Genomic DNA, 17,702 nt, shown 5'->3' on the forward strand with positions numbered 1-17,702 from the left:
TTTCTAGCGTATAGTATAGTAATTTATATTGAAAGGGGGATTTTTAATTTTTTTACTCTAGAGTCTATTATGAACGATTCTATATTTTCTAAAGATCGTCGAGTATTACTGAATGTATAGGAATAATTAGTTTATGGTCGCAATAATCGCTTGTTTTACGTGCTTTTAATCTACTTTCATTTAAATATACATTATTAGTTTATACGCGTTTGAATTTTATAATGATGTTTAAATCTTATGCTAATAAATGTTTCAATAGTTATTTCATGGCTCCCATGAAAAGATGTTCCTGATCCGCAACTGTGGTAGATTGAAATAGACAAGTTACAAAAATAAAGTCTTTGTATGACCGAACTTGAGGGAAACCAAGAATAAACCTCAGACAACATTTCTTAAAGAGGCTTCCTTATTTAAATGATCTTACAAGTAACACTAACCACAAGTAATTAGTAATATGTTAACTAATTTTGGTCCTTTTATTTTTGCGAATTCCATAAAATGCTTACACACGAGTCAAATGCTTGTTGGCTCACTAAAACTATAAATACTCTACATAACTTTTGTAAGCTCAATATCAAAACGTTTTATACTTATTAAAGAGTTACGCATAAAATTAATCCAAGATCACCTTAATTTTCATAGAGGTTGAAAATGAGCAGCAATACCGATATGAGCTACCAAGCTGGCGAGGCCAAGGGCCAAGCCAAGGTACACCATTTTAAATTTTAATATTATTACCTTTATTGAAATATACGAGTACCTTTTCTCGATATCTTCGATAAAGACAGCTCAATTTTCAATTTAATATTCTTTACAAAGTATATGTTTTCCTAATCATTTGTTTAATTTTAATTAAAATATGTATTACGAAGAATAATAAAATAGTTAAATAATTTATAGAAATAGAGAAAATAACATTATAATAAAATTTTGTCATTAAATTCTAACTTTAGAAATGTTAATGTTTACGCTATTTTTCTTATAGGAGAAGACCAACACAATGATGGACAAGGCTAGCAATGTTGCTCAATCTGTCAAGGAGACTTGCCAAGATGTATATTATCTTTCTTACATATGAATTTAAATATACATCATTGGTTTTTCGGGAAAAAAAAAAAGTTTATTGTAAATGTTTCTTATTTTTAAAAATTGACACTAAATTTTAAAATATCCAATAATTTAATTGACTTAAGTAATAGATAAAAAAACTTAGGAGTATGATTTATTAATTTAGATAGAAATAAAGTTTTCTTCCCTTTTCTTGCATTAATGTACTCATTCTTTTTACTTAGTCCCATTTCCCGACATTCATTAAAAAATAGGTGATAAGACTAATTAGTCGAACAGTTCCCCAAACGAAAATAAATTTTATTACTTGGAAAAAGGTATAATATTTTCTTTATAATATTTAAGGTTAAAATCTTGACTTATGAAGTAAAATCTATTACTTGGAAAAGAATATAATAAAAGTTCATTTTTTATACATGTTTGCACTACTATGTAGTATATTGATTATGTTGGTCATGTACGTGTAGGCTGGGACACATTTGCAAGCAAAGGCAGAAGGAGCAGCAGAGGCAGTGAAAGATGCCACTGGAATGAACAAGCGAACGTGATTTGAAGCTTTACTATTATTAGATTATTACTAATTAAGTAATTTAAGACATAAATGAGGGATAAGCTAGCTCAATAAGAAGAGCTTTGATCGTATCCATTTAGCTAGTTTGTTTTTTTACACTTGATTTGTATTCGAACGAGAATTTTCATGTAAAACATCGTCGACTTTTTATAACAAATCATCGAAAGTTTTCATAAAAAAAGACGATCTATGCCCTCTCTCTCTCCCCCCTATTCTCTCCCAAACTCTCCGAAACAAACAACAACACATAAAAAAAAGTTGATTTGCTCACAACGATTCAATGTCAAACAACGAACAATCCACATCAAACGCTAACAACGATTCATCGGTAAGTAATTACACAATCTATTTTTATTTGAATCGAATTAGTATGATTATTGAATTACATGTTAATTTGATATGAATCCAATTAGTATATATATTGAATTACAAGTTAAGTCTTCATAGAATTAGTATATTGAATTACCTTGTGAATAGTTTTAGCATGAATCGAACACAACACGTCCAATAGCCACCGCAAATATTTGTTTGTCGTCAACAGGGACGTGTACATTCATTGTCCCTCATGGACAAGGACGTGTACGTTCATTGTCCGTCATGGACAAGGACGTGAACATTCAACGTCTGTCCTGGAGAGGGACAATGAATGTCTACGTCCATCATGGACAGGGACGATGAATTTCTACGTCTGCCCTGGATGGACGTTGAATATAGTCGTCCATTGTGGGTTCGGACGTGTACTATTCACGTCTCACATGGGTTAGAACGTGTTCTATTCACGTCTAACCTGGTGATGGACGTGAATACTCATTGTCCGTTCATGGTTCGGACTATTAAATTGTTTTTTCGTCACTTTATTTCGTTTTTTTCATAAATTTAGGTCGTTTTACATATTTTAGCATCTAATCATTATTAATTTTGCGTGTTAACAGGATTCATTTGAGGTGTTTGGTGTAAAAGGTATTAACTACAACCACCTATTTGAGACGGTAACATGTTTTGCGAGTCGGGATGAGGCGTTTGACTGGGCTCATAAAATAGATTTTGATAACGGGTTTGCCTTAGTAAAAGCATCAAATGGGTCCAAAAATCGTAAACAACCTGAGTTGCAGGGCTCATACTTTCGTTGTTCAACGGGCGAACCAGAATGAAGATCGATCCCGATATTCCCGACAAGCCTAAGAAGAAAGGGACATCTAAGTGTGAGTTTTTGTTTGAGGTTCAAGCCGTGGAGAACCGGGCTAATGATATAAATGGGAAGGAATTGATTGTTTGGAACATTTTGACCTTGGAGAGCGGTGGATATCACAACCACCAAGTAGCAAAGTACAAAGACGATGATAGGCATTTGGTGTAATACCCGTCCTTTTAGAGACCAGTTGGCCGTCGTTGACTGACCTTAGACACTTATCTAGACTTTCGAAAACCTTACGAGTTAACCTTGTGACGTTATGAGCCTTTAAGTTCGTGTTACTCGATCTAGCGGAGGCTACTCGATCGAGTAAATTAGTCACTTGATCGAGTAGGTTGTTTACTCGATTGAGTAACGTGAGTTCAGCGGGGGATTATAAATTGTAATTTTGTGAAATCCAATCATTTCCTTTCCTTTTCTCCTAAACCTAGATGTCGTCATATCATTTCTCTTTCACCTTGAGTCACCTTTTTGGAGCCTTTGAGGGTGGAGACACCATCGGGATGGGAAGCATGAGTTGGGTAGCGGTCTTGATGCCGAATTGCTTTGTATAGATATGTTGTTATCATCATCATCGTCTCCCTTGGTTTCACTTGTGTTTATGGTAGTGGTAATAAATGGTTAAGGCTCTTGGTAGATGGGGGTGTTACAAAGTGGTATCAGAGCGACGATTTTGGAACCTATAACTAATGAGCCCAATGAACGTAGTGAGTGTAATAAAATGAACTTGATGTATGTATGTTAGGAGCCCCGGCAGATGCTTGATTTTGGGTGAGGAGGCGCCCTCATTTCAAAATCATGGCCCCAATATTCTTAAGCCAGCCACCGAATATGAGGATATCGAGTCTGGAATTGTGTGCATAGATGTGTATTAGAAATAGTTGTGATGGAGTCTATGATAATGTCTAAGTGTGTTCAAATAGTAATGATTAACCGTGAAGGGTTGTGAATAGTTACAAGTGTGCATGTGGATGTGATAAAGATGGTAAATGTTCTAGGAGGTGCATGCGATTATTGGACAATGTCATGGTGATAAAGAGTTGTGAGTCCTTATATGCGTTCTAATTAGTATAATTTGGTAAGTAGTGTTTGGGGAATGCATTGGATGAATGTTGTAGCGTACCTTTGTGACATGGCCTAGTCGTGTTTGATATCTGGTTGACGAATTGTTGTGACATGTTTGAAACCGTGAGCAAACTTGTATAGTAAGTGGTAATTATGTTGCCAAATGGATGCTTGGTGTATTGTAATCCCATGTCGAGTGACTGAAATTGCATATGCGTAAGTAAGTGTAGAATGAGGTGTTGGTTGTATATATGTATAAATTGATGTCATAGTTGAATTGTCTTGCATAATGTTCAATATAGGATGGAATGATATGTGTAATGTTCGGATGAAATAGTTGTGTTACATTTGACTTAATACTAATGTATCGTAATTGGATGAAATAATCATTAACGAGTTCCAAATATACTTTGGAATCGACACGAGTTGTTGTTTTGCAGGAATCGTTAAACGAACTCGTAACTTCTGACCTTGTTCCTAACCTTACTCGGCCGAGTACGAGTGCCTAATCGACTGAGTAGACCTTACTCGATCTAGTTGTGGGGTTATTAGATCGAAAATGTTGGAACTGCCAGCGAAAACTCGATCGAGTAGCTCCAACTCGATCGAGTAGAGGCCACTTGATCAAGTACCCAACTTACTCGATCGAGTAAGTGCTACATTACCCGGCGGGTTAACACGGGATTCTTATACTTTCTCAAACTCATTCTTCTCTTATTTATTCATACTTTAAACCCTAATTTTCTATCATCATACTTTTCGCTCAAACCTTGGTGAAGTTGTGCTTGATCTCTTGGTTTCCTTCTTGAATAATTCGTTCTATTCATTTGTTAATCATTCAAGGTAATAATGCTAATCTTTTTCTTTGTTTTAATTAATTAGAACCATATAAAAGTGTTAGATTTTTCTGGAAAAAAATTCGATTTATACCCATGTATTCTTGTTTATAATTGTTGTAATTTGGTATAATTGCTCTAGTTTGTTGATTTTTGATGTTAGAAGTAGAAAAATCAAACCTATATGAGAACATATATGGACCGAAATTTCTAGGATTTGGGTTACAAATTGAATTTTTGTTTGACTTTTGAGTATGGAAGAGGGAAAATTGAGTAATGTATGTTATGGGTATCATAGTTGGTGTTGATTTTGATTAGTTTTACCCAAAATTTGTCTTAAAACTCCGTCTTAGAAGTGCCCCAAACTGAAATTCGCCCCAAATCTTTATGATGATTACCTTTTTGTGAAACTATTTTGAAGGGATTAACACCCCAATTTGCTAATTGATGTTACAATTTTCGTATTTGAGAACCATAAGACCGTCTTTTATGAAATGTGGGAGTAGCATGTTTTGAAAATTGTTGGTTGTTTTGGTGAAAACTAGTTTACATTGTTGTTTCTTCCTTCATGAGTGTCCTTTGAAAAGTTTATTTTTCTTCTAGTAAGTGTCCGTTGTGTGCCTATATATATGTTGAAACAGATGCCGAGACCTGCAGTTGCCACCCGTCAGAGTAAGAGGGGAAGGGCTTCTGAGCCCGAAGTTGGGGAGGGAAGTCAGGGACCCACTGTTCCACCGGTTCCCGAGTATCCTACCGTTGTCTTTGCTGACTTTAAGCAAAAGGAGGCTTTTGTTGAGTTACAGAAACTCCACATGAAACCAACCCGATGTATCGACACTATAATCTTAGAGGACCTTAAGGTAGAGACGGATGTGAGGCACACCTTTGAGACCTTGGGTTTGGGAGGTTTTTATCTTGTTAGGAAGCACTCCTACTCTTTCTTGACCATGGAGTTCGTGAGCTCTTTTGCCTATTATGCGGCACGTAAGAGCGTACAGTTTTGTCTCATGAACACCATATTTCTCTTGTCTATGGACCAGTTTGCTTCTCACCTTGGCCTTGCCCGGCCGGAGAAGGGATCCCTTAGGGATATCCCGACTGAGTGTAGGGCCAGCAGTTACATGCCATGCTTCACTGGCAAGAACGCCCCCACTTCGAGTAACATGTTGATAAATGACGTTCAACATGTCACTTTGAAGATCTTTATTCGTGCCTTGACTTGTCTGCTCTATGATCGAAAGGATGTGAGTAAGTTGAACTCACACGAAGTGATGTTGCTAGTTAACTACCTTAACCCCACCCGAGTCCCCATAGTTTCTTACAGTGCCCCGGCTATAGTCTGTGCTAGCCTAGCTTTGATGGCCACCTTAGAAACGCGGTACATGAGTTGTGGTGCCATTGCCACACGGTTAGCTGAGTGGTTGACCACCTTTGAGGCCTCTTCGGTTCTTACACCTATGGCTCCATCTGTGCCTACCTTGGACCAAGACTATTTCCTCGACCAGAAATGGCTGAGAACCTTGGAGGGTGGTGGGTTGGCCTGGAGAGTATGGGGTATGAGTTGGATGAGGATACCTGACCCCGAGCACCTCCTTGTGACTGAGCCTTTGGCAGCGGCGGTAGTGGCATCGGACTCCGATGATGATGAGGATGCCCCTACTCGGCAGTACTACCTCATTGATGATACTATTCTGGAGGTGATGCAAGAGCCGACTAAGGGGGATCAGGCTAGACCTCAGGATCGGCAACCTAGAGTGGGGAGGGGTCTGAGACGGGTGAGGGAGAGAGTCTGAGACCTAGCCAGAGCAGCCTGTGCCTCCACAGCATCAGTTTCCCAATTACTGTTCGTTCTTTAGTCCTAAGATATGGGTGAGCGAGCTCACAGAGAGGGTATCTGCCACTTTGACGCTTCGGAAACTACACGAGATGGAATATGTGCAAGGCATAGGGACCGCTTCGGCCTAACCGGTGTGGTGGAGAGGTGTTGGAGATGACAGTGGAGTCTTTCACTCCTTTGGGGTGGATCCGACTATATGGGGGGACCCTCAGAGTTACCGCTTCGGTTGCTTGGCACCTTGGCGAGTGGGAGCAGACTCAGGTACTGGAGCCACCACAGGCGAGGAGGCATGAGGAGCATGCGAGTTAGTACTTGTTTTGTTGGCACTTGGTTACATCTTGGTTTGTATTTAGCAATAAGGCCGTATTTTGGATGATCTTGAAACTTGTTATGCAAGTGGATAGCGTCGAAAATGAAACTCTGACTTGGTTATATTTCTTTGGCTTTGCAACGTATCTATTTGGAGGAATGTGACATGTGGCTACTCGATCGAGTGCCTCTCACTCGATCGAGTAGCTGTAGATACTAGTTAGAAATGCTCTCTGGACTCGACATACTCGATCGAGTAGCTGATGAACTCGATCGAGTAGCGTCAACTCGATCGAGTGGCTTCTTAGCTCGATCGAGTACCCCTGTATTCCGGTTGTTTCGTTCTAAAATTTTTTTTGGTTTTCATGCTTGTGTACCTTCTTGATAATATGTTCCTTTGTTATTGTTGGTAATGACATTGTCGTGTTTCAAGTAAGGTTTATACGATGTAATCATGGTTTTGTGCTTTCACACTTGTTGGATGCTAAATTATATTGCCTCGGATAACATGTCGCGTGGTGGTTATAATTCTTGTTGCATGTTTTGTAATGCCGCGTAAGAAATTAATCGATGTCGTGTATAATAATGGGATGACGGAATGTATAATTGTGTCGTTCACTTTCATATGGTCTTAGTATGCAAAGTTCATATCTATGTAATGTCAATGAAGTACCATGTTCGTGGTGAGTCTCAATGCATAGCATAATTTGTTCGTAATGTCACTATGGAATAAAAGTTAATGTCTCGTGTAATAGTTGTAGTCCGTCTTAAAGGTGAACTTCGGGGATGAAGTTACTTTTTAGAGTGGAAGAGTAATGTCGCATGGAAAAATGACAAAAAGTATGACAATCTTATAGTATTTAGATGAGTTGTTTTGAGTAATTGTTAGTGAGTGTTGAATAATTGTTGGCAAGTGTTGGTGAAATTTTATTTCCGAATTGATTAACCTTTTTGCTAGGTAATCGAGTTATCACATTGTTGAGTAATATAAAGGATTTAAAGGAATAATATAAACGTTGTGGGATAAATTTAAAGTGAATGCTAATTTATTTGTGATATAAGTAATTGAAAGGTTACTGCATCATGGTGATTGATAACTAATTGTTGTTGATAAATAGTTGATGGATGGATTAGTAAAGGGGTATTTGTGTTGGTTTATACTTGAGTAATGATAGAAATAAGTGGAAGTAACGGTTGTATTTGATGTTCTTGTGTATAATGTATGTTTGACGACCTGATATGAAGCTGTGTTGTATGATGTGTACTAAGGTAGATGATGATGATGGTTGGTGAACATTCATATCGGCGTGGTATTCACGAACGGTTGTACTTGTCCTTGTTGGAATGGATAATTGTAGGTTACCTTAGTTCCTTTTGGCCTTGTGCCGTTGGGGAGGATGAGTTGAACTTCGGGGGCGAAGTTCTTTTTAAGGGAGGAAGACTGTAATACCCGTCCTTTTAGAGACCCGTTGACCGTCGTTGACTGACCTTAGACACTTATCTAGACTTTCAGAAACCTTATGAGTTAACCTTGTGACGTTGTAACACCCGCGAATTTCCCAAGTTGACATTTTAAAATTTATTAAACCGTCTGATTACTTTATTTTATATTTTTTAATTATTCAATTTAATTAATTTTATTTCAAACATGATTTTTATAAAGGTAATATATAAAAGCTCATTTGTATAAAAATACGTATTATTAAATTATATTTTGAGGAATAACTTGTTGGAATAAGTGTCCTCCGACAATAATGCGATCACAACTGTCGATCATGATGATCACACGTTTAAATCTCATTTTAAGAATACATGTGGGATGTAATTTTTTTACAGTCAACTGGTCCACACATATCGGTAATGATTGGCTGACTAGAGTTTAACATTACTGTCGTGCGATGGTGGTGATCAGTTGATCCCCTTACGTCATACCTATAGGGAAATACTCTTAAATGATTATTTAATTAATCGTATGCCGATACGAGTTAATTAAATTGCTTAAAATTGACGGATGATTTTGTGAGTAAAGTTAACGTATCTTATGGTAATTCGATTAAATTAGATACGGTCTAAGTAATCAAATTGTCTTGTTACTTAGATTAAATTATTGTTTACGAAACAATTGGAATTGAATGAATAATTTATTATAAATACAAGACGTTGTAATTTATAATTTGATAAACCATTTTGGTACAAGTGATTACGAATTACTAGTCGATATTGTATATGACATATTTTATGAGTATGTTGATTTTTAATATGTTAAAAATACATTACAATTTCACATGTCAAGTAACATGTCACATATGTCACAATTGACAAATGACAAAATAAAATGGACCATCCATTTTATGTTAAAAGTGCCGAAAATTGGAGGGAGTTTAAGGAATATATTGTGTTTTTATTTTAATTGGAAAACATGATGATTAAAGCCTAATGACTAGCCATGCATGCCTAGTCTTGTCTTGAGAAGAACACAAGACCATGCATTGGTCTCTCCTTTCCCCTCCAACCGGTTTTGATGAGAAAAAGCTAAGTTTTTCTCTATTATTATTCACTCTTTCATAACACATTTTTCTAGTGTAAGAAAATAGTGATTTCTCTCTACAATTTGGAGAAACTTAGTGAAATAAAAACCTCACAAATCATTCCTCTTGACCGAAATATTCAAGAGCAATACAAATTATTTTTGTATCAATTTTTAAGTAAGACTTTTATTATTTCTAGTACAAAATAATATTAGTTATTAAGAGGTTTCCTTGGGTATATGCTTTTGGGAGGGATTCTATTTTGGATCCTTTGTTCATCCATTATAAGGAAGCTCAAGAACAAGTAAGAAGGAGATCTTACTTGTGCCCTTTAAACCGAAACATCATAGTAAGAAGTGATGATTTCTTCTCTACTCTTGTTTTAGTTTGCATGCATAAGATCATCAATTTATTTTATGACTAAATAAATTAATTCATATATGAATATGTAAATTAATGAGATTAATAATTCTAACAAGCCGTATCATGAGCCTTAGGTTGTTTGCATGCAAATCGGTTTATAGTTTTTCCGAGTTATATGATTAACATACAAAACTAATTAATTTGGATTTATGAAGATAAACGTAAAATAACCTTTCATGTTAAAAATTTCTGGTCCTAAGTGATTTTTAGGACATTTTGGTTTATTTATGGATTTTATTGTTCATTTTATAGATTATTGGCATTAAAATGTGATTTTTATGATAAAAATGTCATTTTTGGACGAAAAATAGCTAAACTTCTAATTTTTCAATGATGTTTGGATATGTTTTCACATATATTATCTACTGATGACCTGTAAATTTTCATGATAAAATGAGTTGTTTTGCTCGAAATATGGATTTTTCAAGTTAAAATCGTATTTAAATGGGTAAATAGGTTAATATGAGTTATATTTCGAATCTGGTCATGGAAATTTAGTATGTTGTCACATGCAATTTTACAAGATGTGTGTAAAATATTTGGCTATAATGAAGTCTTTATGCATAATTTATGAAGTTTTGATGAAAAATCACATAAATAGTGACTATAATTAATAATAATGCTAAAACATACTTCATGACTAAATAAAAAACGTCACATGTTTCATTTTATCATATATTTCAGATCTAAAAGTGAAAAGTTAATAAAAATAATTTTTCTCATATTTTTATGGTCAAAATTGTTAAAATCGATAAACCGCAACATTGTTTTTCACGATAAATTTTCGAAATTTTTAACCTAAGTTTTGAACATTATGAGTATCATGGTATTTTTCCAGAATGTTCATGAGTTTAAATTTCAAATTTCGAATTTATTTGAAATTTTTATAATTTAATTTGAAGTTTATAGCATAATTTTGTATTTTAGGTCCATTTATGAACAATATTAAGAAAACAAGTTTAATTATTGTCAAAATGTTAGTGGAGACTAATTTTGAGTCCTAAGATGGTTAGGGTAATTAACTTGTACATAAATATGTATTTATGTAAATATTGTGATTTTAAAAGGTTAAATCACGCAAATCCGTAAAACCGATTAATATACGATATTGGCTCTTAAAAGGCGATTTAGCATAAAATTTAGCATGTGCATACATATTATAATGCTGCATTTTATTTACGATTGTCATATCTTAGTTTTATGTAATTTTTGAATTATGTAATTTTACTTAGTATGGCCTTAGTTTTAATTGATATTACCCGAAATGTATGGGAATACCGATTTGTTTGTAATTATTGTGATCTCGTATCACCGTTTTGTAATTTAATAGATTTATTTTTATTTTAATTACAAATGTATAATAGGAAATTATGTAATTCATTATGTAATTTAATTATTCCGGAGAACGTTGAAGACGGTGCCATTCGAGAAGGCGATCCATCAAAGAAAGTGTTGCCTTGAAATGCGTGCCAAGACCGAAGTTCAAGGGACCAAAGTAGTTGGTTTCGGAATTTGTAATAGTTTATTAGATTTACTATTTTAGGAAGGCCATACTAGGATTTATTTTTATGCTTTGCATTTTATTTATATGTTGCATGCATCGCTAAATCGCCATAATTAAACATGCATTTTAATCGAGTTTATCGACCGTGTTAATTACAATTATCATAGTTCACCGCTTTAGTTCACTTAAAACATGATAGATAATAAATTGACATGACCTCTAGCTAAAATAAACAATTGAGATTTAGCCTTACCAAAAAGTAGAAACCATGAAAACCTATTTCATGAGGGAGTGCACTCGGCCCTACCGGGGTACAAACCTTGTTACGTAGGGGAAGTGGGTGATAAATGTCTATCCACCGAATTCATGTTGATACGGGATGAATCGGCCCTACCGTGCCCAAGTTGATGTGGATTTGGATCATGGACACATTTATTCGAAATTTGGGTTGAACTCAACGAAAGTATTCTCGACGGTTTCCGGATGTGTTTCGGGCTAAATATAAATATTAATGTAATTTTATCGAACAAGAGTTCTAAAAGTAGAATCGATTAAAAAGTTAATCCACCGAGTTATATTGATGAGGGTTGTATTCGATTTTACCGATGCCCAAGTTAATATGAATTTGGATCTTGGAATCATTTATCATAGTTGGGTGGAGGTCACTATGTAAATGCTTTACTTGTTATTTACAAGTATTAATAAAACGATAAATGTTAAGTTTTCCACTATTCCGTTATCATATTGTTCTATTTCTTTACCACAATTCATATAGGATATCATTTCGATTTTCGATTCAAATCTCCATTAAAACATCGTAACTAAAGACAAATATGAATTTTCTTCTAAAAACCTCGTATTATCCATTTTAAGGATCTCTTGTGAAGAGTATAGATGAAAGTTATTCATGATCAAAAGGGTTTTTGATTCTTGACTAACATATCTACTTATCATGAATTGTTTCTCATATGCTTAATTGAGTTAAGTACTTTAAAACGTTACATCATTTTGGTAACTAGATTTGTTGGAAATCAAAATTAACCAAAATACCGCAACCACTTCAATGAAAGTTTTAAGACTAAACAAAATAAATTGAAGAGTAGTCTTCATGAAATTAAATTTTGCGTCTCTAAACAAAGATTCATTGAAATGAGTGGGAGCATTCTCTTAATCGTTAAGAAAGGACGAGGTTCAGGAAGTAAAGATTGGAAAGGAATTGACAAGATAAAGGCAAAAGTAAAGTTATTGGGAATAACATTATTAAACCTATCAATTTAGACCGATAAAAGTTCCCATTTTGGAAGTGTTAGACACTAGAAAGGAAACTACCCCAAGTTGTTAAAGAATAAGCAAGTTAGTTGTGGGACATATAATAAGACTTAGTTCCTTATTTATTTGATTGACATAAGTTTTGCTAAGTACCATTTCGTCAATATTAGAAATCGATGGTGGTTTTCATCATTGTATGCGATACATAGGATGATTAGAATATGACGACTAGCATCAAAAAATGTCGAGAGATAGAGTCATTGTGTACTCAATCTAGTTTTGGGTTTAAAGTTGTACCTTAATTAGGAATATTAAGTACATGGACCCTAAATAAGAATATAATTTTGTTAAGATACAAAAGATGTTTCACTTTTTGTAACCCAATACACCGCGATTTGATTTATGGCTAGCCCAAAATCAAGGTGATTATATTCTAAACCAAGCTAGAATGATATATCATGTAGATGATGCAAGACTCATATTGGTAACCCAGATTTAATCTAAATTCTGGAATGATAAACGCAAAGAGTTACCGAGTACTCTTTGAACCATTAGATTATTAATCTTATGGTATATGCGTATCTTGTATTCAAAGCAAGATTTCTCGTGCCTTTTGGTAGAAAAGGAGATTGAGGATGCAAATCATTAATCCAGAAATGTTGATCATTTTTTTTTACCGACAATTAAGTTGATAGTGTTCACTTGATAAAGTGCAAAGAGAAGTCTATGAAAAAGTACAAAGAGTTCAAAAACGCACGATTTGATCATAATGGGAATATCTAAGTGATAACTTTGATATAAGCAAAGGAATTGTGATATAGTATCACAAATTAATCTCTCTTAACACGCATTATGGGATAAGGTTTGACAAACTCTATTCGATATGGTTTGGACATTGATCAAGTTACATTGAGTTACTTGATCTTACTTTGGGGATATTATCATTTTATCTAAAGGTGTTTTTCCACTAAATCTAAACAATTCGTATGAGATATGGAATGGTAGTGTGCCATGCTTGTAAGTTCTTCACAAGAAACAAGCGCTCCTTTTACAATAATCACGAGTACAACGGGTTTGTGGCTCGTGAAGCTGTCTTTCTAGAATACAAGTTTATTTCTAGAAGACAGAGTGGGAGAAAATATTCAAGAGCCACAAAAGAATTGTATGTCGCAAGAAACTGGTCTTTCTTGGCTACATGAGACGTTTTATGTAAGACGTTGTTTCTTCATAACCTAGGAGGTTAAAGTCATCACTTGTTGAAGATGGTGAATTTATGTTACTTTTAAGAAATTAAAGAGCTTACAACTTATAAAGAAATTGTTTGATTCAAGTTAATTACTTCTGAAAAGTAATAAACATATGACTTACATGAGAGTGTTTAAGTCACAACTCAATACAAGGCTTAGAGCCATGAAAATCCGAAATAAATTCCAAGTGGAATTGTTGAATATCAAAGAGAGATATCAAAGCTTGATTGGTGGCAAAGGGATTTGCACTAGTTGAAATGCTTAAGTCTATTTAGATCTTCTTAGGGATTGTGTTTCATTATGAGATATATAGCAAGTGAATCCAAAAACCCACTTCTTCAAAGAAGAAATGTATTCGATACATGTTATGAGTTTTTTGCAATCCTAAGATAATGTAAAACTTAAGAGATGGTCTTGAGTAGGACATCAATGAGTTGGAATCAATAATTTGATCATGGTATAAAAATTTTCCCGATAAGTCGAGAAGTTGTGTTTATACATGAAGTTTAGTGGGAGTTACGGAAATTTTAGTAGTCATATATGTTGATGACATATTGATCATTGCGAATGATTTAAGACTTTGGAGAAATATAGTACATCTTTAATATCCGGATTTATGGAGATAAATCTACATGATATTAATGTCAAATAAGGAGTCTTATGTTGATAAGATTCATGACTAGTTCAATCGAGTTGAACATATTTGATTGATTCCATTTGCTTCCGCTGCCGAATCAATTAAATAGGAAATGATGTATAACACTTCATATACTTTGAGTATGATGAATTGTTTCAAATCGAATTTAAGTAATAGTTACCAAGTAAGCCATAAAGATTACCCTTAAGTGCTTGCAGAAGCATTAAGGATGTAAAGCAAAGTGTTTTTGATGCAATTTTGTGTAAGGTTGTTACACAAATGACAATTGACAATTGAGATTGCGCATGGTTTCCGACAAAACCATAATCAAAACACATTTATGTTATTTAAGAAATAGATTTTCTAGAATCGTTCTAGGCAATAAAGAACAATGAGAAATATTTACAACGGAAATTGAGTACACTTGCAATCATGGGATGTGCAAGAGGGATGAGTCCCGCACACTGTGAAAACAGTGGGAGCTATTTTAAGGCAAGAAAGCCTATGTCTAGATTGGATCTAGACACGTACTCAGAAAGTTTTGTAATGCAAATGTATACATTACGAAAGGAAAACAAGTATGTAGCAAGGTTGAGCAGGGAGTTGCTAAGACCTACTTACAATGCCTACTCATAGACTTCACATGATGAGTCATGTCATTTCAATTGGATTAAGATGAACAACTACATACAAGATCAAATTAGATTATAGAATATGAAATAATAATCAGGCAGTGACTATTCATATGTGATAATCGCATTTGTCGTTCGAGTTTTAAATTAAAACTGTTTTATTATACTTTGTTACATTCAAATGGGTTGTATGACGATATTGAACCCCGTTAAAGTGAACCCGGATTAGCATAGTATTTGCCCATAGTCACTTGTCTGAGGTGACGTCTCGAAGTGACTAGAGTGTGATGCGATTGATGGCAAGTTCAAGTGCCATGGAGTCATGTGAGATGACTAGTCGATCACATAGGCAGACTGTTAGGAACACTTTGTCGGGCTAATGACCGCTTATAGAGTTCTGGAAAATTTATATAGCCTGGTCATGGCGAGAGCTACTATAGTATTCTAATAAGTCGATTCTTTTGACTAAAGACTGTTTGCCCAAGGTGGCACAGTTTCAGATTAAATTTGATTTATGTTACTACGACCTTCGTAAATGGGGTCAAATGGGCATATTTTGGGTTATGATGGTTGTGGCTAGTCGAAGGGAATAGTGCGATAGGAATTGTCCACCCCCTTGTCAGGGTTAAAACATTATCTCAGGGCCACTCGAGGAGTAACAATGAACTTGAAATGTGTGGCCACGCTCGAAAGGTATCTATGGTAGATGATTTCGGTCAATCAGTTATTCTCCAGATCGAGGAAACCACTCTCGATATGATCACTTGCAAGTACGACCTGAAAAACACCTTGCATTGAGTGGGAGATAGTAATAGGACAAGAGAATTGGTGAAGCACACTTGTCGAGGACAAGTGGGAGATTGTTGGAATAAGTGTCCTCCGACAATAATGCAATCGCAACTATCGATCATGATGATCACACGTTTAAATCTCATTTTAAGAATACATGTGGGATGTAATTTTTTTACAGTCAACTGGTCCACACATATCGGTAATGATTGGCTGACTAGAGTTTGACATTACTGTCGTGCGACGGTGGTGATCAATTGATCCCTTTAGGTCATACCTATAGGGAAATACTCTTAATTGATTATTTAATTAATCGTATGCCGATACGAGTTAATTAAATTGCTTAAAATTGACGGCTGATTTTGTGAGTAAAGTTAATGTATCTTATTGTAATTCGATTAATTAGATACGGTCTAACTAATCAACTTCTCTTGTTACTTATATTAAATTATTTTTTACGAAATAATTGAAATTGAATGAATAATTTATTATAAATACAAGACGTTGTAATTTATAATTTGATAAACCATTTTGGTACAAGTGATTACGAATTACTAGTCGATATTGTATATGACATATTTTGTGAGTATGTTGATTTTTAATATGTTAAAAATACATTACAATTTCAAATGTCAAGTAACATGTCACATATGTCACAATTGACAAATGACAAAATAAAATGGACCATCCATTTTATGTTAAAAGTGCCGAAAATTGGAGGGAGTTTAAGAAATATATTGTGTTTTTATTTTAAATGGAAAACATGATGATTAAAGCCTAATGACTAGCCATGCATGCCTAGTCTTGTCTTGAGAAGAACACAAGACCATGCATTGGTCTCTCCTTTCCCCTCCAACCGGTTTTGATGAGAAAAAGCTAAGTTTTTCTCTATTATTATTCACTCTTTCATAACACATTTTTCTAGTGTAAGAAAATAGTGATTTGTCTCTACAATTTGGAGAAACTTAGAGAAATAAAAACCTCTTAAATCATTCCTCTTGACCGAAATATTCAAGAGCAATACAAATTATTTTTGTATCAATTTTTAAGTAAGACTTTTATTATTTCTAGTACAAAATAATATTAGTTATTAAGAGGTTTCCTTGGGTATATGCTTTTGGGAGGGATTCTATTTTGGATCCTTTGTTCATCCATTATAAGGAAGCTCAAGAACAAGTAAGAAGGAGATCTTACTTGCGCCCTTTATTCCGAAACATCATAGTAAGAAGTGACGATTTCTTCTCTACTCTTGTTTTAGTTTGCATGCATAAGATCAAAAATTTATTTTATGACTAAATAAATGAATTCATATATGAATATGTAAATTAATGAGATTAATAATTCTAACATAACTTATATAAGAATTTATGTATACATATTTTTAGTCGGATAATTTAATAGCGACAGTAATAATAATTAAGCTCCGTCTTAAACTATAGTAGGATTAAGACGAATTTCCGTCTAGCAATAGACCGTCCCATTTTCATATGTAAGACTATTCTTAATCTCGACCAATCAAAATTCAACAACACTCATACCACCTACTCACTCACACCCACATTTATATATTATTATTATTATTATTATTATTATTATTATTATTATGTTTATTATTACATACTCCCGTCCTCACCCCTCTCTTCTTCTTTTTTCTATTTGCAACAACAACGGTAACACGCAGCACAGAAAAATCAACAAAACAAAGACGCCATTTTTAGTCGACCCTTCAAACTCCGATCCCGCCTTCGTTTCTCAACCAAACTCCATTATTTTTGTACCATTAGCTTCCTCGTCC

The 17,702-nt window shown here is 34.5% G+C and overlaps 1 long non-coding RNA gene across 1 annotated transcript; it reads left to right on the forward strand.

Annotated features, from left to right (window-relative positions):
• Positions 1 to 541: 541 nt before the first annotated feature.
• LOC141630709 (uncharacterized) lies at positions 542 to 1,787 on the forward strand. Its single transcript, XR_012537542.1, has 3 exons — positions 542 to 708; positions 986 to 1,054; positions 1,536 to 1,787. It is a non-coding gene; the product is annotated as an uncharacterized LOC141630709 (long non-coding RNA).
• Positions 1,788 to 17,702: the final 15,915 nt, after the last annotated feature.

The sequence above is a fragment of the Silene latifolia genome, chromosome 2 (genome assembly GCF_048544455.1).
Source record: "Silene latifolia isolate original U9 population chromosome 2, ASM4854445v1, whole genome shotgun sequence".
NCBI classification, from domain to species: domain Eukaryota; kingdom Viridiplantae; phylum Streptophyta; class Magnoliopsida; order Caryophyllales; family Caryophyllaceae; genus Silene; species Silene latifolia.